Consider the following 27,838-nt stretch of genomic DNA (forward strand, 5'->3'; position numbering starts at 1 on the left):
GTTTATAATTATTTTATTTATTTTTATCCTTTTTGTATACTTTTGTCTCAAAAATACTTCATTACGATCAAAGAAGCACCAAAAGACCAAGGGAATCACAACCAGGATGAGGAGTCAAACTCTGCTCAAATTAAAACTAGCCGAAGAATGTGGAGACCCAAGTTCCTGAGTTCAGATCTTTATTAAAACAAGTGTAAACCAGCGCAATACGTATATGAAATCTGGATTTTTTTAAACATATGCATAATTGTATATATTATATATAATTTTTTATATTGTACGGATTGAAAGCAATCGATGAAATGTTTTAAAAAAATTAGAAAGTATGGCAAAAAGAATTTCCTTTCATAACTTAAGTGATGATTTCTTTATGCTATACAATGTTAATTTATCACAACAATTTTTCTGTAGTGCTTATATATTGGAATATTATTTGCATCAGCGATCAAACATTAAATAGAGAAAGTCTCACTAAGTAATTTTTTAAAAATTTTGCCTCACTAAATTAATCTTTCAAGATTTCAATTTTAATCATACTAGTCTTCTACAGTTTTTGTCATTAAATGAAATTTTTTTTATCACTTTAATCTTTCATAAAAAACAATTTAATGAAATTATATATATATATATATATATATATATATATATATATAAAATTATTACCATGTTTAACTCTTTTTCTTGTCATTTTAATCTTTTTTAAGGACCAATATGGTAATATTTTAATTTTTTAAAATAATTTAGTGACAAATTAAATCTTTAAAGAGAAAAATGTGATGATAAAACCTATATAGAATCAATATGATAGCGATAAACCTTTGAAATTTTAATTTAGTGACTCAAAATTTTGAAAGACTAATTTAATGACACTTTAATCTTTAAATCATCAATTTGACATTTTTCTAAACTATATCTAAAACAATTCAACAATATAGTTCTTTATTAATAATTTTATGTCTTTTACAATGTCTTACTTGATGATTGATGAATCCATATTTTACTAGTATTTTACAATAGTTTTTAGTACAATTAATAAAGAAAACATGCTAGAAATAGTAGAAAACCCTTAAAAAAATAATAAAATGTTGCATGTCACTTTTAAACATAGTTATTTTAAAATTCATTGATTTTCTATGTAAAAAGTGACATTTCAAGTATGCTTTTATAGGGAATTCTAAGCTAAGTTCATGAGGATTGGATGATCAAAGGAAAAATAGAAGAAAAGTAGCAAAAATTGGAGGAAAGAAGTTGATAATTGAAGAACAGCCTCTGAGTGATCACTTTCGCTGGTGAAAGTAATCACTCCAGAACCATAAAATGAAGAAGAGCTTCTGCGTAATCACTTTTGCTGGCAAAAGTGATCGTTCCAGAGAGGTTGCAATGAGAAGAGCTTCTGCGTAATCACTTTTTCTGGAAAAAGTGAGCGTTCCAGAGAGTCCTCTAAGAAGAGTAGCTGCGCGTGTTCACTATTATCCACAAAAGTGAACATGCGCAAGAAGGTAGCTTCTGCGTGTTCACTATTTCTAGCAGAAGTGAACATGCGCATGACATCAATAAGGGAAGCTTCTGCGTGGCTACTATTTTTAACAAAAGTGAACACTTTGAAGTGCGCGTGGCTACTATCACCAGCAAAAGTGAACATGCGCAAGTGAAAATGAAGAATTAGCCTCTGCGTGATTACTATTACTGGAAAAAGTGATCACGCCAGCAGAGCGGGAATTCTATAAAAGGCAGTTAGCTCAGGAATTTAGAAAGTTTTTTTGTTCATTATTCATTTTCCATTTGTTTTTTTTGTTGAGAGAGTTAGAAAGGGAGATTGAGGACGAACACCAAGCTTCATTTCTTGAGGGATCAAATTGGAGATTGGCTTGAAGATGTTTCTTCTTTGTTCATTCTCTTCTTCTCTTTTCTTCTCTTCTCTTTTTGTAATGTTTGCTTAAACTCTTTGTGGTTAGGAACTGTGAATATGAAATGGAAATGTTGAATTGATTTTGGATCTGAACTTTGAGTTTTGGATTGGATTAAGTGATTGATTCTGCTGTTAAAGTAGCAATTGGATGGAAATTTGATCAACTAATCATAGAGGAACTCTTATCAATGGGAATTGAATTTGTTTCTCAGATCTGAATTAATTGCCAAGGTTATTGGTTTCTTAGGGATAAGATATCTTAATCTTGCAATCTTTTGGTTTCTCAAACTTAATGCAACATTTGATTGGATTAGATCTAAGGGATTAGAGTGATTTGATTAGATGTTAGATTCATTGAGGCAAGGGATTGTCCTTTGATTAATATAACGTGAAACTGATTGTCATTCCATCTAAATGCTTGAAAGTTCAGAACTTTATTGATTCAATGTTGAAGTTTTGGTGAAACAATTTCCTAACTACTTTTTCTACATCTATTTACTATATACTTTTGTACTAACCATTTTGTTTTACTTTCTAATTTCGTTTTTGATACATTCATACCAAATCCATCTGAAATTTGTAAAGCTCAACTAATTGTGATCTTGTGAAGTGGTAATTGAGAACTTTATTCCCTGAGGACGATACTTGAAACTCAATTTGATTCTAAGATTTTTTTATAACTTGCTACAACAACACTAGTATACTTGCTAGTCAGTTTACTTTCAGTGCAACAGCAGTTGTAAAAGTAACAATGATGTTATTTCTCATTAGAATTAACACTTGATTGGAGAATATCTTTTTAATGTAAGAGTAAACTCTATTATTATTATTATCATGCACTATCTTTTGAATCTCACCATTAAAAAAAATAAAAAATAAAAAATTACCTGTTGTTAGCAATCTACACTAGCAAGTGCACTAGGATTGCAGCAAGTGATGAGTAAATTTAAGATCCAAATATCGTCTCCACAGGAAATTTAGATTCAAGTATCACTTCATAGAATTATAACCATTTAAGCTTTTTCAAAATTGTAAGGAGAGTGGTAACATCTAATAACAGCAAACTGGAACAATTAAAAGTAAAATGAACTTGCAGAAAACAGAATAATGAACACACAATTATGTGATAACAGAAGAAGAAACCATAGCTAGGGAATTGCTTCACCAAAACTCCAATGTTTAATCAATAAAGTTCTGAATTAACAAGCAATTGGAAAGAATGACAATCAGTTTCACATTATACTATTCAGAGGTTAATTCCTTAACTCAGTGAACCTAACATTCAATTAAACCATTCTAATTCCTTAGATCTGATTCAATTCAATATTGCTTTAAGTGTAAGAAACCAAAGGATTGCAAGATCAAATTTCCTTATCCCTAAGAAAACTATAATCTCGGTGATTGGTTCAGATCTGAAGAACAAATTCAATTTCCATTGACAAGAGTTCTTCTGAATTTAGTTAATCAAATTTCCATTCAATTTCCACGTGAAGTTCAGAATCAATCACTCAATCTATTCCAAAGCTTGAAATCCAGATCTAAATCAATTCAACATGTTCATTTCAGATCTACAATCCCTAACTATGAACGAATTACACAGCCATGGCAGCAGAAGAAGAAAAAGAAAGAGAAGAAGAAAAGAAGAAACTCAGAAACGCCATGGAAGCTTGCTCCACTCCAATTCCTCTTCGTGAAGCTCCAAGATCTGAATCCCCACTCCTCTCTCTCACTTCCTCTAACCAGAAACTAACTAAAAAAACTGAAAATGAACAGAACCCCTTCTTTCCGGATCGTTTCTGGTATTTATAAAATTTCCCAGATTTTCACGTTATCACTTTTATGAGAAATAGTAGTTACGCAGAGAGTTTTTGGTTGCGCGTTAACACTTTTCCCAGAAATAGTGGCTACGCGCATTTTCCTGATATTGAGAGCTTTCTGGAACTATCACTCTTGATGATAAAAGTGACAACGCAGAGCCAAGGTAGTTGCGCGTTATCACTATTGTTGATAAAAGTGACTATGCGCAACTCGCCAAGTTGAAGACTCTCTGGAACGATCACTTTTGATGACAATAGTGGTTACGCAGAGCTTTCCTGATATTTTGCTTCTCTGGAACTATCACTTTTAATGATAAAAGTGGTAACGCCCAGGCTTCACTTCTTCTTTGAGCTCTGAAGTGATCACTTTCACTGTCAATAGTGATCACGCCCAGTCTGCAATTTCTTATTCTTGAGTTTTTGGAGTCCAGACTTGCTTCTTTCCTCTTCCTTGTCATCAAACTTCCATGAATATGATCCTTGCTCAATTTATTCCTATAAAAACAAGATTAAAAACTTAATTCCTAAGCAAAAATTTCACAATTGCTAAAATAACTACATATGTAAACAAAATTCAATTCCTTCTCTTATTCTAAGTTTTTCTACTTTCTTTATATATTTTTCTTATCATTTGTGTTAGAATTATGCTAAAATATCAGTTAAAATATGGATTCATCACTACCCCAAACTTGAATTTTTGCTTGTCCTCAAGCAAGTCAAATTAAACCAAGGGTAATTCTTCCACTTTCAGAAACCATTTCACCACTGCTATATCAGAATTTTTCAATTTGCAATTCTGTGTTTTCTGCAAAATTTTCAATCAAGATATTCATCCAATTACTCATCATTGCAATCACAATGCATTCATCAAATTTTAAGCAAGAATTGCTATCTAAGTGAATATATCAGCCAAGTTCATGTGAGAAACATTAAAGTTATGATCACTTCTCACTAGACAGTGTTTCCCTCAATTCTCAGCAGTGTTTAAGTACTGTTTTCTCTCTTTAATCATCAATTCAGCTACACTCTACCATATGCTTGCCCAATTTCTCTATCTTCTCTGCTTAGTACAGCCAATCACACATCAAGAGGACTTTTTACAGTTTATAACATGGCTTAGGTTAAGGTAGATACTGAACAAAATAAGAAACAAGTTGCAATTTCAAAAGATCAGAAGCATTTTGAGTGAATGACTTTAAAACTAGTCTGGTTTAGCATCAATTCACATTAAATTTCTCAGTTATGCTGCAGACTATTGGTTTTTGTGCAGCAGAATTTTTATTTTCCTTTTTCTTCTTCTCTGCAACAGTTTACTGCTAATTTCTTCTTTTTGATCTCCATTTTGCTCTTTTCAACTCAGATTCTATTTTTCAATAGTTTACTGCAACATGTTTAACTCTTCCATAGTTTTGCTGCATAATTTTTAAATTTTCTGCAGCACTTTTGTTCTTTCGTTCTGACTTTTTGAACTCAAACTTAGATAGCTTGCTACTCCCCTACCCCAAACTTAAAATTTTTGCTTGTCCTCAAGCAACTTAATTGAATGCTACCCCAAACTTAGTGTTAAAACTCATTCTTGATTAAACTCACAATGCCTTTGATCAATTTGAATGGTAAAATTGGTTTTTCAGCAAGGCGTGTAATGAAGTTAACTCAAGAAAAGGGAATATGAAGCTCAAAAGGGGTAAACTAGGGCAATTAATCATAAGGGAAGGCATTTTAGGCTAACTAAGTTTATCAAACATGGCCTCTATCATGTGTGTGAGAACTGTAACATGCATATTCAATTAAGAACAAGGGCAAGTTCTAGAAAATGCAGTAAAATCTGATTAATCACACAAGGAAGGAAGTAGGTAGCTCAAGTCTCACTAGACATTTATAAGTGATCATGTGGATTAATGAAAAGACAATGCACTTTTCAGAAATATATGCACCTAGTGGCAACTGCCTCATTTTTTAAAATACAAGAGTGGTCTCATTTTGAGAATGGGAAAAACAACTTAAAAAGAATTTCACACAGAATTCACAGCCAGCAGTTTATTATCTATTCTAGTATTTGGTGTTTTTCAACAACAATTCAGTGTAATGTGAGGCTACACATGAATAAGAGGTAGAGAATGAAACTCCCCTTTCATGGCAGCTTGTGCAAGAGTCACCATCCAATGTGTGTGAGTGTTGTGTGTGATATTCTCTGCACAAAAACACCAGAATTCCATTAACTCGCAGCAAGATAAAGGTATTTAGTTAAGAAGCTAATATAATTGCAAAATAGGTAAGTGAAAATTAAACCAAATTGTACCAATTAGTGATTACAACCCAAAAAGTTTAAACTACCAGAAATTTACCAAAATCTAATAACAGAATTTAAATTCCTAGACTAATCTTCTGCTGCATCTTCTTCCTCTGAGCTTTCCTCTTCAGAACCTTCTTCTTCTTCTTCTTCTTCTTCTTCCACTACCTCTTCAAATGGTAGCTGAGGAAAGTGGGTTCTGTATATTGGCATATTCTTGAAAACAGAAGAACGAAGGCACTGGGCATTCTCTGCTAAGTCTGGAGTATGATACATTTCTTCTTTGGTCATTCCCAATTTCTGACCAATATTCAGCATAATACATTCCATTAACATGACTCCAGCTTTGAGGCTATTATGTAGCTCAGTCTGCCTTTCAGCAAGTTGATTCTGCCCTTCAGCTAGGTGCTTCAGAGTGTCCTTCATCATCATTGGTTTCTCTTTCTTGAATTGTGAAGGAATTGGGGCTGCAGAAGTGCAGGAAACAGTTGCATAAATCTCTTTGATCAGAGCTGCAGAAATGGATGGTGCAGCTCTGATTTTCTCTTGATAATCACCAAACTATACTCCTGCGTCTTCACAAAGTAGTGTAATTACTGAAGGAAAGGCTAATGAATCCCTTTTTGTCTTCAGTATTCCCAAGATACATTCACTTATTACCTCTCCCACATCTATGTAGATGTTGGAGACTATGGCAAAAAGCAGAGCAGCCCTCTTCACAGCTAGTGTGGAGCTATGTTTGACAGGCATGAACGAATTTAAAATAAACATGCTCCATACTTTGGCAAAGGGCAGAAGATTCTTGGTGACAATATGCTTTGGCTTCTTAGATTGGTTGAGCTCCCATGTGGTGCCTGGTTTTCCAATCCTTTCCAGAATTTGCACAAAATCAATATCTAGACTTTCCTTAAACGTTTTGAAGTCCAACTGTGCAGCATGTTGTGCAGAATTAATTTCCAGCACCCTGTTGATATTTGCTGGTGAGAAGTCAATTCTCATGCCCTTGACCATGGAGCTGAACTTAGGGGTTCCTTTCCCTTTAAACCTTATGGCATTGGCATAGAATTCCTGAGTTATTTCCCTCCAACCCAGGCCAGCTGTTGCACAGAAGAATTCCCAGCCTCTTTTCTTGATTTCCTCCTTGAATTCAGGGTAGTTGTTCCCAGCTATTTGGAATGCTCTGTCAGGAACAATTTTTCTTCTTAGAATATTGGCTCTGAAAAAGTTTTCATGAGCCAAACTTCTGAATCTCGGATCATGTGTGGCTGGTGGTGAGGATCCTGAAGGTACAGCTGTTCTTGGTGGGGGTGATGGTGTAGGTGAGGGTGCAGGTGCAGGAGATCTTGTTGAAGGTGGTGGAGAAGGTGAGGGTTCAGACGTAGGTGCAGATGATCTTGTCTGAGGTGAGGGGAGAAGGTGAGGGTTCAGAGATCTAAATAGGTGAAGAGCTTGAGACACCATCAGTTCTGGCCCTCTTTGATGCAACAGCTTGGAGATTTCGGCTGGATCTTCTTGTTGGGGTTGTGGAATATGCAGCTCGTTTCTTCTTAGGAGTGGTAGAAGATGCAGCTTGCCTCTTCTTAGGAGTGGTAGAAGATGCAGCTTGCTTCTTCTTAGGAGGACCTACAGGTGTGTTGAATGAAGTCCTAACCATTTTGGAATTTTCTGCATTGAAGGAGTAATTGTCAGTTTAAAATTTTAGAATCAAAGAATAATCCTATACTGCAGAAAATTCAATCAAGCAGTTTGCAGAAATTAAATTTTTCTAATACTTCTCATCATGCAGTCTACTAATAGTACCAACACCCAATTGCACAACTTATTCAAAACATGCAAGATCTAACAGTAGAATTCAGAGTGCACACTCTTATCAAATATCAGGGTAACGCAGAAAGATAATTACATGCCTTGAGCAAAATTTTAAACTGATTTTGTGCTGGCAGCCAAAATTCCCAAGTTGTATTCATTTTGCAATCAAGTATGCATTTCACATATTCCCAATCTAACTCAATTTCAGCACAGCTATGTATTCTAATTTTCAATTCTACAGTTTCAGAAAGTTCTGTTGCTATCAGTTCAGATTCTGCAGAAATGTGGTTCATATAATATGCAATGTAATTTCAATTATCCCAGCAGAAATGTCATAGTTGACAGGGAAAGATCGCTCCAAAGTATTGTCCATTCTTGAAGCAAATACTATCAAAATAGTTTCCCAACACTCATCTCGACATTTTCCAAAACAGTACATGCAGAACACAGTATAATAGATAATTTCAGACTTTCAAATTCAATATCTTTCAATCAGAACATTGTTATTAAAGTCTTTTAGGTCAAATCAATTTCTGCAGAAATTTGTTAATGTGAAAAGTGCAATGCAGAATTGAATTTTCTCAGAGAACTCTCATTACAGCAAAACCTAATCTCAGTATTTTCTATCCCCAAATTGATTTAATTGCCTCGAACATTCTTAGTTATCCCTTTTTAGCAACTTCCCCAAAATAGTTATACAAATACAGAAACCCCAATCACAGATTTTAGAAGTGAGGGAAGTGTACCTTGGTTGAGATGCAAAAATGATATTCGAACAAGGAAGAAGAAGCTTCTGAATCGCAATGCAGAGGTTGATAAGTGGAGAGCTCTCAGAGAGGGAAGGGATTTTTGATTTAAAAACGTATGTGCGTATTCACTCTTAGCAATATTTATAGGCACGCCCAAGCACGTGACTACTTTGGAGAATAAAAGTGACTTTTATGTTATTAAAATTCACAGCGTGATCACTATTATTCGTAAGAGTGAATGTTCCAGAGAGTGGTTTTTTTCAGAGTGAGGCGCGCATTATCACTATTGCTGAACAAAGTGATAACGCGCAGCAAAGTGATAACTTTTTTCAGTAAAAGTACTAACGCAGAAGTATTAAAAGTTACTTACCTGTGCGTAGTCACTCTTGACAGAAAAAGGAGGCATTCCAGAGAGCTCATTTTCCCATCTGTCTCTGCGTAATCACTTTTATCAGTAAAAGTGATTGTTCCAGCAGAGATCCTCAAAATGTATTCTCTGCGTAGCTTCTTTCCTGCAACATAGTGACTCCTCTCATTAATCAAATACCTCTAAAACCTCAATTAATTAAATTTTCACTCTTGAATCCATCAAATACACACTCTCCACATTGAATCTCAGTTCAAGTATCTCAATTATGTCTCAGAAAATCAGATTCAGTAGGATATTCACATACATTATGCAGAAACTTCCAGAAGTTGGTAACATCAGACTATGCAGAATATTAAACTCTAAACTACACATTTACCTCCTCAATTCTCAGATTAAGCAACCAAATGCACCTCAGAAACTCAGATTCAGCAGTATTTGTGTAGAATTTTTGCAGCATATCAGAAATTGACAGAACAATAATATGCAAAATTCTAAAAACATTATAGAAAACTCAAACTGGGTTAGAAATGTGAGTTGCCTCTCACAAAGCGCTTCTTTAATGTCACTAGCTTGACATTAGTTGTTCCTCACTCAAGAGGAACCAATTTCAAGCATGATATGTTTCTTGCAAACTCTTCTCCGTGATAGATCTTCAGTCTTTGGCCATTGACCTTGAATTCCCTCCCTGTTTTCTGATCTTCTATAAGAATTGCTCCAAAGGGAGAGGTCTTCTTTATTAAAAATGGTCCAGACCATCTAGATTTCAATTTCCCTGGAAACAATTTTAATCTTGAATTGAATAACAGCACTTGCTGGCCAGGTCTGAAATCTTTTTGCAAAATGAACTTGTCATGGATTCTCTTGGTTCTTTCTTTGTACAACTTTGCATTCTCATATGCTTGCTGTCTGAATTCCTCCAATTCATGCAGCTGCAGAACTCTATTCCTTCCAGCACTTGACAGATCGAAATTAAGCCATTTTGTAGTCCAATATGCTCTATGTTCCAGCTCTAGGGGTAGGTGACAGGCCTTTCCAAATACTAACTGATATGGAGAGATACCAATTGGAGCTTTAAAAGCAGTTCTGTATGCCCACAATGAATCATCCAGCCTCTTTGACCAATCCTTCCTTGAGCTGTTCACTACTTTCTCCAGAATTTGCTTGATTTCTCTATTTGAAACCTCCACTTGTCCACTTGTTTGTGGATGGTATGGAGTAGCAACCTTATGCTTCACACCATATTTCCTTAATACAGCGTCAAGATATTTGTTGCAGAAGTGAGTAGCTCCATCACTTATTAGCACTCTAGGCACACCAAATCTTGAAAAAATATTCTTTCTTATAAAAGAAATCACTACCTTTGCATCATTTGATCTGGTGGGAATTGCTTCTACCCATTTAGACACATAATCCACTGCCACTAGAATGTATTCGTGTGAAAATGATGGGGGAAATGGTCCCATGAAATCAATCCCCCATACATCAAATAATTCCACTTCTAAGATGTTGGTTAATGGCAGCTCATGTCTTCTTGATATATTTCCAGTTTTGACATTTGTCACAGTTTTCTACATACCTCTTGGCATCTTTGAAGAGTGTAGGCCAAAAGAAACCTGCTTGCAAAAACTTTTGCAGCAGTTCTTGAACTTGCATGATGGCCTCCATATTCTGAATTATGACAATGCCATAATATCTCAGCTTGCTCACTTTGTGGAATGCATCTTCTAAGTAACCCATCTACTCCAATTTTGAACAGGTATGGGTCTTCCCACACATAGAATTTGCTGTCATGTAGGAACTTTTTCTTTTGCTGCCAAGTAAACCTCTTTGGAATGAATTGAGTGGCTTTAAAATTTGCAATGTCAGCAAACCAAGGCATGTTATCCACTGCGAACAACTTTTCATCTGGAAATTCTTCATTTATTTCCAATGATGCAGTGGTTGAACTCTCCAAAGGTAATCTGGATAGGTGGTCAGCAACACTGTTTTCTTTCCCTTTCTTGTCTTTGATCTCTAGCTCAAATTCTTGGAGGAGTAGAATCCATCTTAATAATCAGGGCTTTTCATCCTGTTTTGTCAAGAGATATTTAAGAGTAGCATGATCAGTATATACAATCACTTTTGAACCCATTAAATATGATCTGAACTTATCAAAAGCATATACAACAGCTAAAAGTTCTTTTTCTGTTGTTGTGTAATTCACTTGTACAGGATTTAACACTTTGCTTGAATAATAGATAGCATGTAATTTCCTATCTTTTCTCTGTCCTAAAACAGCACCCACTGCACTATCACTTGCATCACACATGAGTTCAAAAGGTAGTTTCCAATCTGGTTTTGCAAGAATAGGTGCAGAAATCAGTTTCTCTTTTAAAACAGAAAATGCATGCAAACAATTATCATCAAATATGAAATCTGCATCCTTTATAAGTAAATTACTCAAGGGTTTAGCAATCTTGGAAAAATCTTTTATGAATCTTCTATAAAAACCAGCATGTCCTAAAAAACTTCTAACTCCCTTAACATTGATAGGTGGAGGCAATTTACTAATGACTTCTATTTTAGCTTGGTCCACCTCCATTCCTTTCTCTGAAATTTTGTGACCAAGGACAATGCCTTCTTGTACCATGAAATGGCACTTTTCCCAATTTAACACAAGGTTAGTGTCTTGACATCTCTGCAAAACAGTGGATAGATTAGCTAAACAATCATCAAAAGAATCAGCAAAAACAGAGAAATCATCCATGAACACTTCTATGATGTTTTCTACCAAATCAGAAAAAATAGAAAGCATGCATCTTTGGAAAGTGGCAGGGGCATTACACAAACCAAATGGCATTCTTCTATATGCAAAGACTCCAAATGGACATGTAAATGCAATTTTCTCTTGATCTAAAGGATCTACAGCTATTTGATTATATCCTGAATACCCATCAAGAAAACAATAAAATGAATGTCCAGCAAGTCTTTCTAGCATTTGATCTGCAAATGGTAGTGGGAAATGATCTTTTCTGGTTGCATCATTTAATTTCCTATAGTCTATGCACATTCTCCATCCAATCACAGTCCTAGTAGGGACAAGTTCATTCTTTTCATTAGGTACAACTGTCATACCACCTTTCTTTGGAACAACTTGGACTGGACTTACCCAATTGCTGTCAGAAATTGGGTATATTATTCCTGCATCTAACAGCTTTATGACCTCTTTTTTAACTACCTCTTTCATGGCTGGGTTTAACCTCCTTTGTGGTTGCACAACAGGTTTAAAATTCTCTTCAAATAAAATTCTGTGCTTACAAAATGAAGGATTTATATCTTTCAGATCTGCAATACTCCGGCCAATTGCAGATTTGTGTTCTCTCAAAATTCTGAGCAATTTTTCCTCTTGTTCTTCCTTAAGTTCATTATTGATGATGACTGGATTTTCATGTTTCTCATCCAGAAATGCATACCGCAGGTGTGAAGGGAGTTGTTTCAGTTCTAGCCTTTGCTTTTCCTCTTCTTTATCATCCTTTTCTAGCTTCTCCTTCACTGAATTTTCTGCAGATTTTTGAATTGGCAGAGCTTCTAGTTGCTGCTGCACTTCCATAATGTATTCTTCATGCAGAAGTTCAGATTTATTGCTCCCTGCAGATATTATTTCTTCTAACACAGCAAGTTCATCAATTTCATTAATATGGCGTTGTGTAATGAAAGCATCCAGTATATCTACCTTCATACATGTGCTATCTTCAATTGGATATTTTAAAGCTTCAAACACATTAAACACTACCTTCTCATCTTGAACTCTAAGCATAAGTTCACCTTTCTGCACATCTATTAAAGCTCTCCCTGTTGCAAGAAATGGTCTCCCTAGGATCAAAGGAATGTTAGAATCCACCTCCATGTCCAGAATTACAAAATCTGCAGGAAAAATGAACTTGTCAACTTTAACTAATAAATCTTCAACAACTCCATATGGATAAGTGTATGATCTATCAGCTAGCTGCAGTGTAATGTTGGTGGGCTTCACTTCCTCCATGCCAAGTTTCTGCAGAACAGCCAATGGCATCAGATTTATGCTTGCTCCCAAGTCACACAATGCTCTTCCCACAGTGCAGTTTCCTATTTCACAAGGAATGCTAAATGATCCAGGATATTTCAGCTTTTGAGGAAGTTTTCTCTTGAGAATGGCACTGCACTCCTCTGTCAAAGGTACTGTTTTATCATGCTCTAGCTTTCTTTTTCTGGAAAGTAGTTCTTTCATAAACTTTGCATATGAGGGCATTTGCTCCAAAGCTTCTGCAAAAGGAATGTTGATTTGTAATTTCTTAAAGACATTTATAAACCTTTCAAATTGTTCCTCTTGTTTAGGATTTTGGACTCTCTGAGGATAGGGCAGCCTCTTGTATTTTTCTGGGTCTATTGGCTTACAAGCTTCCTCAAAGAGTTGCTTTTTGGTTTTCCTTTCAGAATTCATGGGAACTTTTTCTTTTTCTTCTGAATGGTCTTTCTTCAATAGCTTAAAATTTCCTTGTTGCAGATCTTGTTCAATGTTTCTTTCTACTACATCATTTACTTTCTTTTCTGCTGGTTTAGGGCTTGCAACTACAGCGCCACTCCTTGTAGTTATGGCTTGACATTGCTCTTTAGGATTGATTACTGTATTGCTTGGAAATCTTCCTTCATCCCTGCTGGATAGTTGTTCAGCTAATTGTCCGATCTGTGTCTCTAGTTTCTTCATAGAGGCTTCTTGGTTTTTGAAGCTTGTTTGAGTCACCTTCATGAATTGCAGCATAGTCTCTTCCATCTCAGTCAACCTCTCATTCATAGGCTTGGAAAATTTCTGATTTCCTTGAGGTTGAGTGGACGAATTTCTCTGAAAATAAGGCTGTTGTGTTGCTGAACCTGCATTAGAAAAAGGCAAATTTGAATTAGAATTCTTTACAGCAGAATATTAATTATTCCAATTAGAATACTGCTGAGTTCTATTATTTGAAAATTGAAATCCAGGGGGATATGATGGCTGTTGTCTCTGAAAATTATTCATATAATTCACTTGCTCTTGTGGTTCACTTGTGGATGCCTCACATGCACCATTTGCATGGTTTCCTCCACAAAAATCACAACTTAGCTGACTGGTAGGCATACTCCCTGTTTGCAGATTGTTGATTTGTTGTGTTAAGGCAGCTAATTGTTCTGAAAACAATTGATTTTGTAGCTGATTTTGTGCAAGAAAAGTTTCCAGAACTTTAGCTTCATGACCAGAGTTTCTTCCTTGGTTCCTTGAGTTTGAATTTTGATACATTGAAGATGCCATCATGTCAATAATCCTTTGAGCTTCTTCCAAGGACTTTGTATTTAATGAACCTCCAGCAGCAGCATCAACCATTGTTCTTGTTACTGCATTCATCCCATTATAAAAAGTCTCCAATTGCATCCAATCTGGAATACAATGATGTGGACACCTTCTAAGCAGTTCTTTGTATCTTTCCCATGCTTCATACAATGATTCTCCTTCTTGCTGCACAAAGGATGTAATTTCTCCTCTCAACTTAGCAACTTTGGATGGAGGGAAGTACTTAGTTAAAAACTTATTCACAAGTTCTGTCCAGGTTATGATGCTTCCTTGTGGTTGAGCTTGTAACCAACATTTTGCTCTATCTCTCAAGGAAAAAGGAAATAGTCTTAATCTGATAGCTTCTTCACTAACTCCATTCATTCTTATGGTGTCACATAGCTGCAGAAAATTTGAAATATGCAAGTTAGGATCATCAGAATTTCCTCCAGCAAACTGATCCTGTTGGACTAAATGTAGTAGGGCAGGTTTAATCTCAAAATGGTTGGCTTGAATAGTTGGCCTAATTATAGAAGAGTTAAAACCTTGCATGTTAGGAATAGCATAGTCCCCTAATGTTCTAAATCTGTTCTGTTCTGTTCTGCCATTTCTATTGCTGGATTTGGTTGTCTAAAGGGTGTAGATGTTCTTTTCACTCTAGAATTACTCTGAGATTCTGGAGAATGGACAGCTTCTAACTCACTATCACTCCCTATGGCTTTTTCTGCTCTAGACTCTTTTCTCAATCTTCTCAAAGTTATGTCTATGTCAAGATCAAAGACCAGAATTGATTTATTCTTGTTTTTACCACGCATATACAAATCAGTTTGAAGCAAAATTAGACCACAATTGATATTCAGAAATGTACAACAGAATTCATGCAAAATCTATCAGTAAAAGCATATAGAAACTTAAATCTAGCAATTGCAGAATTGTAAAATCATGTACAAATATGCAGAATGACAATTACAACTATGAAGAACAATGAAAACTGAAATTATGCAGATAACAAAGATGTAAAATTTCTATGCAGCAGACAGAAATGTTATGCAGAATATTACACAAGGTGCAGTAAAATTATGCAGAAAATAATTTGAAAGCAAATCAACAAAATAAATGCTCAATCTAGTTACTTTTCTACTACTAATGATATTGAAATGCAAAATCCCCCGGCAACGGCGCCAAAAACTTGTTGTTAGCAATCTACACTAGCAAGTGCACTAGGATTGCAGCAAGTGATGAGTAAATTTAAGATCTAAATATCGTCTCCACAGGGAATTTAGATTCAAGTATCACTTCATAGAATTATAACCATTTAAGCTTTTTCAAAATTGTAAGGAGAGTGGTAACATCTAATAACAGCAAACTGGAACAATTAAAAGTAAAATGAACTTGCAGAAAACAGAATAATGAACACACAATTATGTGATAACAGAAGAAGAAACCATAGCTAGGGAATTGCTTCACAAAAACTCCAATGTTTAATCAATAAAGTTCTGAATTAACAAGCAATTGGAAAGAATGACAATCAGTTTCACATTATACTATTCAGAGGTTAATTCCTTAACTCAGTGAACCTAACATTCAATTAAACCATTCTAATTCCTTAGATCTGATTCAATTCAATATTGCTTTAAGTGTAAGAAACCAAAGGATTGCAAGATCAAAGTTCCTTATCCCTAAGAAAACTATAATCTCGGTGATTGGTTCAGATCTGAAGAACAAATTCAATTTCCATTGACAAGAGTTCTTCTGAATTTAGTTAATCAAATTTCCATTCAATTTCCACGTGAAGTTCAGAATCAATCACTCAATCTATTCCAAAGCTTGAAATCCAGATCTAAATCAATTCAACATGTTCATTTCAGATCTACAATCCCTAACTATGAACGAATTACACAGCCATGGCAGCAGAAGAAGAAAAAGAAAGAGAAGAAGAAAAGAAGAAACTCAGAAACGCCATGGAAGCTTGCTCCACTCCAATTCCTCTTCGTGAAGCTCCAAGATCTGAATCCCCACTCCTCTCTCTTACTTCCTCTAACCAGAAACTAACTAAAAAAACTGAAAATGAACAGAACCCCTTCTTTCCGAATCGTTTCTGGTATTTATAAAATTTCCCAGATTTTCACGTTATCACTTTTATGAGAAATAGTAGTTACGCAGAGAGTTTTTGGTTGCGCGTTAACACTTTTCCCAGAAATAGTGGCTACGCGCATTTTCCTGATATTGAGAGCTCTCTGGAACTATCACTCTTGATGATAAAAGTGACAACGCAGAGCCAAGGTAGTTGCGCGTTATCACTATTGTTGATAAAAGTGACTATGCGCAACTCGCCAAGTTGAAGACTCTCTGGAACGATCACTTTTGATGACAATAGTGGTTACGCAGAGCTTTCCTGATATTTTGCTTCTCTGGAACTATCACTTTTAATGATAAAAGTGGTAACGCCCAGGCTTCACTTCTTCTTTGAGCTCTGAAGTGATCACTTTCACTGTCAATAGTGATCACGCCCAGTCTGCAATTTCTTATTCTTGAGTTTTTGGAGTCTAGACTTGCTTCTTTCCTCTTCCTTGTCATCAAACTTCCATGAATATGATCCTTGCTCAATTTATTCCTATAAAAACAAGATTAAAAACTTAATTCCTAAGCAAAAATTTCACAATTGCTAAAATAACTACATATGTAAACAAAATTCAATTCCTTCTCTTATTCTAAGTTTTTCTGCTTTCTTTATATATTTTTCTTATCATTTGTGTTAGAATTATGCTAAAATATCAGTTAAAATATGGATTCATCATTACCTGTTAGGATGTAAATTTTTTATTCATATTGAAAAATAAATTATTAAAGTTAAAACAAACTCTTCAGGATTCAAAGTCTTAATGTATTTTAAGAGGTGAAAATTACTTAGTTTCAAATGAATTTTATGTTATTATTTAATAAATTTATAAGTGTTTGAGCATAAACAATCAATTATAAGATGATTCAAGCAAATAATAAGTTCATCGATGGTGTATAAAGAAAGACTACGTCAAGCAATTTATGATTGAATGTATGCCCGTAAAAGAACAAAATTAAAAGTTAACTAAAGAGATAGACTTGTCCTTAAAAAAATAATGAAAATCTTTAAAGTTGAATAATGAAAATCTTAACTAGAAGTTAAAGATTAGGGGTCAATCATTTTTTGTAAACAAAAGATTTTATTCAACTTTAGTTTATCCATGATTTTATTCAACTTTAGTTTATCCATTATTGTTATAAATTGAACTAAATTTTGTTTTATCACAAATTTATAAAAGTATTTGAACACTCTATTTTCTTCTTTTCTAACCTTAAACTTCATAAATTTTAGGCAAAACATTGGGAGAAAAATATGGTGCTTTTTAAAATTATATATACATTAAAATATAGAAAGTTGTTTGAATGCTGACTAAAAGGTATGCATTGATTTTTGGTGTAACGTCCCGAATTTTGTAATATAAGTTTGATTATTAATATAAGTGTTTGCGTTGACTTTTTCATGTTATGTATTTATAATATATATATATATATATATATGTGTGTGTGTGTGTGTGTGTGTGTGTGTGTGTGTGTGTGTGTGTGTATAATGTGAATAGATGTAAGAGTGTGCACTTAATTTCGTGATGATGATGTTGATGTGTATGAATGCATATGAATGAGTATAATTGTAATTTTATATGGTTGGATTGGGTTGATTTGGACTGAGAAAATAGGTCAAATGTGTAATACTAGGTGTTCTCACTGTAGCGAGAGGGCCCTAAGAGAAAGGCGTGAAATTGTCGCCTTGTCGCTGTAGCGACAAAACAACAGTTTGGGATGCATTTTTGGGTGCAGTTTCGCTGTAGCGAGATTCTGCAGAAACCAAAATGCAATTCTCTTTGAGATTTTCGTTGTAGGGAGAGAGGGTGTTGTTGTCACAACCAGAGAAGATTTAAAGGGGATAAGGCTTAGGAAACTCATTTTTCCCTTTTCTCTCTTCAAGGTCCCTTCGATTCTCTCGACCCAAAACTTTATTTCACCGATTAAATCGCCTCTAAGCCTTTTGGGAACAAGATTTAAGGTTGAAATTGTGTGGGGGAATGCTTGGAGTTAAGTTTTAATGGTTAGGGTTTTGGTTTTTCATTCTCATTCTCTTATTTCTCGGCTTTCCTTGGTCCTCACAAGAAGTTTTCGTGTATTTAGGACTAAGTTCGTGTGGGGAGCCTTCTCATTGCCGATTTTGTGTGTGGGTCTTCATTTGAGGTAAGGGGAAGACTCTACCCTATCTCATTTTGCTTGATAACCTGTGTATTTATTATGTTTTGTAATGTGATTAAGATAGGATGTGTGGACTAATGTATTTTGATAGATAATGTGTGGTGGATATGATTGTGATAATTTGAAAGTTAACTATAAGTGAATTTTTATGAAGAATTGATGATTGAATATGGATGACGTGTTGAAATGTTATGTACATGGAATGGGCATGTGTGGTAAATGAATGTGGGTCAGCGGACCGTATACTGTGAATGAATGTGGACACTTGTGCCATGTGTGTGAATGACTATGGGCCTATGTGTCATATAATGTTAATGACTATAGATATTGTGTGAAATTGGAATGTGTGTGAATGGGGCGTGTAAATGTCGTTGTAATGATGCTATGAATAGTTCAGCGATACGCTGGTGGTGTGGAAGATGGGGACGGTAAAAATACCTTGGGGAAGAGAGAGTGGTGGTGACACTAACAGTGAGCGTGGGTGCACCACAGGTCACACACTCTCCTCCTGACTAGACTTTTGACCACTACCTTTGCTAAGCGACCCGTGACTGCTCACGTGGAATCCATGAGGCAAGGGTAATCGGCGACCATTCATGGTGTGAAACTGTGATCATAATGCCATAGTGAGCGTGGCTAGGTGCAGTAAGCGCACATGTGTGAAATGTTGAAAGGTTGTGTTTTGAATTGGAATGGATGATGAATGATGATTGTGACTGAGATCAAGATGCTTGTATTGTGGGTGCATGATTTAAAATATGTTAGTAAATGTGTAGTATTTGAGGTGAGTCTCTATGTTTACATGTATTGGATAGTGTAGAGTACTCACCCTTACATTTATTTTTCAGGTGACCAAGACGATTAGCATTGAACTCAGTGAAAGAAGGATGAACTGCTATAGGGCTTAAATTGTATTTTAAAATTATGATATAACTAAATTAGTCCTGTAGCAGTCTTTGATATAAATTTGTAATCCTTTATTATTTTGAACTATTTTATGAAATTTTATGATGAGATCTTTTTATTTAAATGAAAATTTTACTACTCCTATTTTACGAAATTATGACTTGGAAATTAATTTAAGGTGTTACAGTTACTAGAGACCAGAATCAATTTTTAGGGAATAAAATCAAAATCTCAAATAAAAAAGTGACTGTAGATATATTTAAACCTTAATTTTGGAAAGTATATTACTATTATAGGTTTTAGTAATCTTAAAAAGTTTTCAACCGACAAGCAAGCAACTGCATTTATGAATTGTAATAAAAGAAATTGTTATAGACTCTTAATATTGATATAAAAGAAACTATATTTATAATAAACTACTATTAATGTTTTTTGAATGTTAAGGGAAATTAACTTGTTGAGAATTTTAGAATTATAGTAAGAACTTAAAAAATTTGAAAAACTAAAGAAAATAAAATGGAGAAAAATCACATAGATTGATATAGATGAAAGTCTGGTGTGTTAATTTCTTATGATTATTTATATGCATTTTAATTCAATTATTGTCAGTTATGTTATAGCAATTACCAATAATAATTAATTATTAACAATATCTAATGATCATAAAATAATAAAAGTATTCTTATTTATATATTATTCTAATGATTATAGATAATAATAAATTAATGAGTGTTAAGACACATAAAATTTATTAAACTTATTTAACTAATTATAAACTTATTTAACCTTAAAACTCAAATAATCATTTAGTTTTGTTAACTTATTAATGATACAATCACTTATTAATTGATTAATTATAGTTAATTTTTGAGTGATTAAGTTAAGAATAACAATAATAATAAAGAGACAATTTTAATCGACAATTAACATCAATATCATAAAATTAAAATGAGATTTAAAAAGTTTCATCGTAAGAATCCACTTTAACCTTATGATAAGAGGTGTTTAATTACACATTATTATAACAATAGAAGCAAAAGAAACTAAATAAAAAGTACTCATGATCCTAAATAAAAAGAAAAGAAAATACTCACTATGTCAGAAATTGGCTTTTGGAGTGCCAACTTAGAAAGCGATTAATAAAAATCGCTTTGTATAAAACACAAAAAGAGCGGTTCCGCCCTAACCACTCTCCAAATTTAAGTTCTTAGAGCGGTTCCTTTAGAACCGTTCTCTAATATATACTAATGAGAGCGGTTCATATGGAATCGCTCTCTAATATGTACTTCTGAGAGCGATTCAAATGGAACCGCTCTCGTAATTCTATTTTGGAAAGCAGTTTTAAAATAACCGCTCTAAAAGGTGTAGATTAGAGAGTAGTTAATTCTTAACCGCTCTCTAATCTTGTATTTTTAACTAAAACCCTAATCCCTGATGTGGTTATCCCTGTCACCTCGTCAAGTTTGTGTACTTCAAATTTGTTTGTGTTCAGTGTTTTGTGAGAAATTTTTGCAGAAGAACAAGCGCACTTGATATCGCAAGGTCAATTTTAAGGTATATTCATAATAGTTTCTTTATTTTCTGGCAATGTTTGGGCATTTTCACTCTCTCTCATTCTCTCTGTTCATTGAAACGCACTTGTAATATTGTCGTTGAACAGTTAAAAAGGTCCGTCCTTCATACTTGCTTCAGCTGAACTGCGACGTAGTGGAACTTCGTTCAATCTAGGTTAGTGTTGTTGTGTTTGTTTGAACATGAAATTAGTTTTTTATTTTGTAAAAGTTGACCATTGCTGCTTTACAGAGCATGAAATTAAGACATATCAGATAGTTATAATGCAAGTTATAATTGGTTGAAGGAAATGAAAACCAAATAGGAAAAAAAATCAACATTAATTTGATCACAGTGTATTAAAATTTTCCAGAAATTATAATTTTAAATAAAAACAATGAAAATTTGCAAAAAAAATTGTTGTGGAAATTGTTGTGAAATTTTTTCAGATATTCTAATTAGAAAACCAAACAGCATGCATTTGATTGTTGTGAAAATTGATTTCCTGAAATGAAGTCTCATGTTTTCATTTAGTTTTTTTTGCCATTCCAATATAAATAGAAAGGAGGGAACATGTTGTTATATATGTTGTTCTGGGAATTGAAATAAGTTTATGTATAGAACAAGATATTGTTGTTTGTTTTGCCCCCTTAATGTATATTTCGTCTGTGTATGAATGAAATTGATGTTGTCTTAATGAATGTTATGAATCCATGATTATTGTTAGTGATTAAACTTTGTAGAGTATGATTTGAAATCTAAAATTGAGTGAAACCATAGCTTTCCATTTGAGATTGAAAATAATGATTTAATATATCATTATTTTCAATCTCAAATTGTCCAAGTTAGACAGTTTATGAACAAACTTATTCATTCATTGGTTAGCATTTGCTTCTCATAATGTTGTATTTAATACTTGAAAAAATTTGAGTTTGAAACATTTATCATTGTCTCTTGGTGCATGCTTGATTGAGGTAAATCATCTCATCTTCAAGTTGTGTACTAGGAGACTAATGCGAAATGCTGCCCAAAATTTTTCAAGTAAAAAATACAACATTTAAGTAGCATTTGTTAATTAAGGTTGGAAAAAGTTTGTTCTCAAATGGGATAGGGCCCTACCATGTGAGAGTTAATAAGATATTCACATTTATAATGATCATAACCGTAGTTGGAGCGAATATGGATCGAAGTTGGATGACAGATGATCGTTTAAGTGAAGAATACGAAGACAGAGTCAAAGAGTTTATTAGATTTACGATTAAGCATGCAACTGATGTCAACCTTATTCCCTGTCCTTGTTGGTGTTGTTTGAATATGTTACAAGTAAATACGGAAGAATTGGAAGAACATCTAATGTGCAATAGGATAGATGAAAAATATACTTGTTGGACAAAGCACGGTGAGATACAAGGTGGAAGTATATCAACTAACATGGAATCAAGGGTCAACTCAGAGACATTTAGAATAAATGACAATGATCATGCTGAACAAATTCCAAATGTTGTCGAAGAAGATCTTAGAGATTGTCCAAAGATGTATGAGAGGCTGAAAGATGATGCAGAAACACCATTGTACAATGGATATACAAAGTTCACAAGATTAAGTTCTGTTTTAAAGCTTTATAACTTAAAAGCCTTGAATGGATGGACTGATAAGAGCTTTATAGACTTACTAAGTTTATTACATGAGATGCTATCGGAGGATAATGTGCTACCAAAGAGAACATATGATGCTAAACAAGTGCTTGTTTCAATTGGATTGACCCATGAAAAGATACATGCATGTCCTAATGACTGCATTTTTTTTCGAAATGAGTATGCATCACTAAGGAATTGTCCAAAGTGTAATTTATCACGATACCTAAAGAAATAATCAACACCTACAAAGTTTGTGTAGTATTTTCCAGTAATACCCAAGTTAAGACGTCTATTTCGCAGTTTAGAAAATGCAAAGCAGATGACTTGGCATGCTTAAGGAAGAATTAAAGATGGAAAGCTTAGGCATCCAGTAGATTCTCCGCAGTAGAAAAAATTTGATGACAACTATGAAGAGTTTGCAAGTGAAGCAAGGAATATACGTTTTGCATTAGCAACCGATGGAATGAATCCCCATGGTATGCAAAGTAGCACCCATAGTACATGGCCCGTGATCTTAATAATGTATAACTTACCTCCATGGCTTTGCATGAAGCGAAAATATATAATGCTTTCTTTGTTAATCTCTGGTCCTCAACAACCTAGAAATGACATTGATGTGTACTTGTCTCCTTTGACTGAAGATTTGAAGTTGTTGTGGGATAATGGCATAGAAGTATATGATGGATTTAGAGAAGAGATTTTCACAGTCAAGGCAATGTTGGTTGAAACAATTAATGACTTTCCTGCATATGGAAATCTTTCTGGTTACAGCATCAAAGGTCAATGTGCATGTCCAATATGTCAGGAAAAAATAGATTACATAAGATTAGATCATTGTCACAAGAATGTTTTCATGGGCCATCGTAGGTAGTTGTCAAAAAGTCATCCATTCAGAAAAATGAAAAATGCTTTTAATGGAAGTTGTGAAGAATGACAATGTCCTTATTTGAAGAGTGGGGAAATTTTTTTTGATGAGGTTAAACATATGCAAACAACATTCGGAAAACCTTTTGCCAAACAAATTCCAACTGCAGGTTAGAAAAAGATGTTAATTTTCTTTTATTTACCGTAGTAGAAATCATTATACGTAAGACACTTTCTTGATGTTATGAATGTTGAAAAAAATATTTGTGAAAGTGTGATTGGTACATTATTGAACATGGTGGGAAAAAAGAAAGATGGCATCGATGCAAGACTTGACTTGGTGAAGTTAGGAATACGATCCGATTTGGCTCTAATGAAGAAGGGAAGGCAAACCTTTTTACTGCCAACAGTATGTACCCTGTCTAGAAATGAGAAACGTGCTTTATGTGAGACTCTTTATTCAGTTAAGGTTCCAGAGGGGTATTCATCAAACATTAAAAGTCTTGTATCATTTAAGGACCTAAAGTTAAAAGGATTGAAGTCTCATGATTGCCATATCTTAAAGGAGAATTTAATTCCTATTACTATACGGTCTATTCTAGCGTGGCAATCACGAAGTTATGTTTCTTTTTCAAGGCAATATGTAGCAAAGTGATTGATCTTGGGAGATTACCATGTTTGCAAAACTAAATAGCTAAAACTTTATGTGTGCTCGAAATGTATTTTTTTACCGTCATTCTTTGATATCATGGTTCATTTGACCATTCACTTAGTGGAAGAGACAAAATTTTGTGGCCCTGCATATATGCGATGGATGTATCCCATTGAAAGATATATGAAGATTTTAAAAGGGTATGTTAAGAATAGAAGCAGACCAAAAGGTTGTATTGCTGAACGATATTTAGTGGAAGAAGCAGTTGAATTTTGCAATGAATACTTGTCAAATATTGAATCATGTGGTATTCCAAAATCACATCACACAAGAAGGACTTTAGGGTAGGTAGCAGTGGTTGTCAACAAATAGAGGTCCCTAGATTGTAGTGGGAACAAACACACTTGTATGTATTACAAAACACCCATGAAATTGAACCATATATAACAATGCACAAAGATATGCTGATGCATAGAAATCCTACCAGAGGTGAAAATTGGATAACAAAAGAATATAACCAGTGATTCATTGGATGGCTATAAGAACATGTTGGTGAACAGTTGATACAGAAGAAAAATTTTGTTTCAGAAATAATTCAATGGTTGTCAAAAGGTCCTTGTATTAATGCTTTTTCATACACTTCTTACTTAGTCAATGGGTTGACATTTTACACTATAGAGCATGACGACCAAAGCACAATGCCGAATAGTGGGGTCACTTTTGTTGCTGAATCATTACATATCTCTAGTGCAAAGGATAGAAATCCAATATATGTGAATATGTCATACTTTAGAGTCATTGAACACATTTGGGAGTTGGATTACACAAAGTTTCGTGTAGCAATGTTTGGATGCAAGTGGGTGGACAACAACAGTGGTGTTCGAATTGACGATATGAGCTTTATAAGGGTCAATTTTAAAAAGTTTGGTTACCAAGATGATTCGTTTATCCTTGCATCACAGGCTCGACAAGTGTTCTACGTCTCAGATCCAGTTGACAAGTCATGGTCAATTGTCCTAATGTCTAATAAAGTAAATGCTTTCACCGATGGAGAATTAATGGAAGAAGAAGTTAATGTGGAGGACGATCCTTTGAGAAGTGTTGAACACATTTCAATTGCAGAAAGATTAACAGATGATGAGGATTTTTATGCAAGACATGATCATGAAGAGGGTATTTAGTTAAATCCATCATATCATTCAATAAAAGGTTGTAGGAAACCTAGTAAGGCTCCTAAAAACAGAAAAATGGTGCATCTATTACTAAATTTGAATTGAATATAATATGTTTTTATGATTTCACTTTATCCCTGAATGCAATTATTTATTGTTAACCTTTATATTTTTTCTTACAGAGATGACTTCTTCAGATAACATGGATGGAAGTCCCCCCTCATATATCCACTGGGGTGAAAAAGAAAAAGGTTGAGGAATTACCAAATTGAAGTCCATTAGCAAATTAAGGAAATCTGGACAAAAGCTACAGGTAAATTGTCACCATTAATCAAATCTATTGATATTCAAAGATCTATTATGCTAATATTAACATTTGTATGTCTTATAATATATATTTCCATATAGATTGGCTGGAATGCAAAAGGTCAACCAATTGACCTTAACAGATCAAAATTTTCACATTTCATTGAATTTGTTACTAGGAGTACAGTGCCAATCAGTTTTAATGATTGGACAAATGTTCCTAGTAATGTTAAAGAACACATTTGGGAGCAAGTTGAGGTACACAAGCACACTTTCAGTAAAGAACAATTATGGGATAGGGTTTATGTGGTATCTGATATCTTTTTTGTTTCGAAAGTAGCAAACTTTTGAGGTGGAATCTATTCACAAAGACTTTGTTCTTCATTAGCTGGATAGGATCTTCGTGCATTCTGCACACAGATGAGGAAACATATTTTTGACAAAGATGAAAATTATGTCCCCCATCCTCCGGAGAAGTATCAGAATTCATCATAGTCACCGATCACTGGATGGACTTTGTCAACCAAAGTTGCACAGAAACTTTTAAGGTAAATTGTCGCAAATTATTACTTTAAATTACTGTCACATTTACAATTGGTTATTGATTGGGTACGTTTCTGAATGCCTAATTTCAAAAAGAAAGTGAGGCTAATGCTAAAAGGGCGAAAGGAATGTCCTATAGATACAAGAGGTCAGCTAAGGGATATGCTCAGTTAGAGCAAGATTTGGTATGTATATTTGTGTCTAATGTACTCCATTCGTGCTTTTTCACAACCTTATGTTAAACCTTTAACGATGGCATTTAATCTGAAATTTTTTGTCGATTGCTACATCTGGGTCTAATTTGACCTCTATACCTCGACATGTCCTCTGGAAAGTTGCTAGGGTAAACAAACAAGGTGCCATTGATGATGAAGGGGTTCAAAAAATGGTCCATCAATTTGTAAGTACTTAAGCCTAATGTGTTAGTATTATCAAATACATAAACTTGTAGATGAATTCTCCTTTAATGACTCTCATATTTTGTTATGTTTATTGTAGGAAACCCTATCACAGGTCACTCCTGACGCTGAGACTGAATTAACAGCCTGAAATGACATACTCTCTCAAGCCCCGTGCTCATCCAAGGAGGGAGTTGGGTCAGGCTTTGATGCTATAGGCAAATTGAGATCGACACGCGGTCGCTTCGAAGAGCTGGCACCGTTGTCTCTGACAAAAAGAAGAAAATTGAGCAAGGTCATTAAGAAATGGAGCAAAGAAAGCAGCTTCAAAAGAAAAGCTCCAGTTATAGTCCAACCAAAAGGATACAAGTAACCAAAAGTACGGTGATACTGAGAATAAATCGTCTCACAATTTCAAAAAAAGACATGGGATGAGAGATCCAACATAACCACTCACGATTCCAAACAGTGAGGGCTGTAGGTTATGGGGTGACCCAAAAAGATGCATTTGGGCCAACACTATCATGTTCACATCCATCATCTACAGAGTGGCAAAATATAAAGCATTAGGTGGCACATTTGACCAATGTAGTGACACAGTTGACAAGGGGTCAGGGACTGCCCCCTTCATGTCAGGTCAGATGTTGTTCAACCCTACTCACTCCTCACCACCATGTATGCCACCCCTTTCAATATTGCTCCTCAAATGCAACCAATGGCGGACATTCGTCCCCAAACGCCTGTAGATGCATCTTCATCCAGCCATAGAGGCAGTTGCACACCAATTGCATCTGTTGAGATTCCAGAGGTATTTAAGCTACAGTAAACCATCATTTAGTTTATCGCTTTTGATTTAATTTTTGCGGAATATAACAAACTTTCATTTGTAGGGTGATCATGACTGTTTGTTGTACTTGAACTCACCTTTTTGCCGAGTTGCAAGAGGAAGAGTATATCATACAGTGGCTGAGGACTCCTTACATAATATGGCTCTTCCTCTAGAGGATGGTAAGGTACAATGACATGAGGAGGACTCTGCCCTGTCTGTCCCAAATGAACAAGCGAACCTCATTTGCTTGACAGATGCCATTGGTACTTATGTTACTTGGTCATTGTTGTCACACAACTTTACAACTACTATTGCAATGAAGGTAAACTGACTAGCAAGTGTACTAGTGTTGTTGTAGCAAGTTATAAAAAATCTTAGAATCAAATTGAGTTCCAAGTATCGTCCTCAGGGAATAAAGTTCTCAATTACCACTTCATAAGA

At 34.5% G+C, this 27,838-nt stretch overlaps 1 non-coding gene across 1 annotated transcript; it reads left to right on the forward strand.

The window, feature by feature from the left end:
- The first annotated feature begins 14,373 nt into the window (after nucleotides 1-14,373).
- Nucleotides 14,374-14,480, forward strand: LOC113848593. Its single transcript, XR_003501857.1, has one exon. It is a non-coding gene; the product is annotated as a small nucleolar RNA R71 (small nucleolar RNA).
- The last annotated feature ends 13,358 nt before the right edge of the window (nucleotides 14,481-27,838 follow it).

The sequence above is a fragment of the Abrus precatorius genome, unplaced genomic scaffold, assembly GCF_003935025.1.
Source record: "Abrus precatorius isolate BTA unplaced genomic scaffold, Abrus_2018 Scaffold8, whole genome shotgun sequence".
NCBI lineage: Eukaryota > Viridiplantae > Streptophyta > Magnoliopsida > Fabales > Fabaceae > Abrus > Abrus precatorius.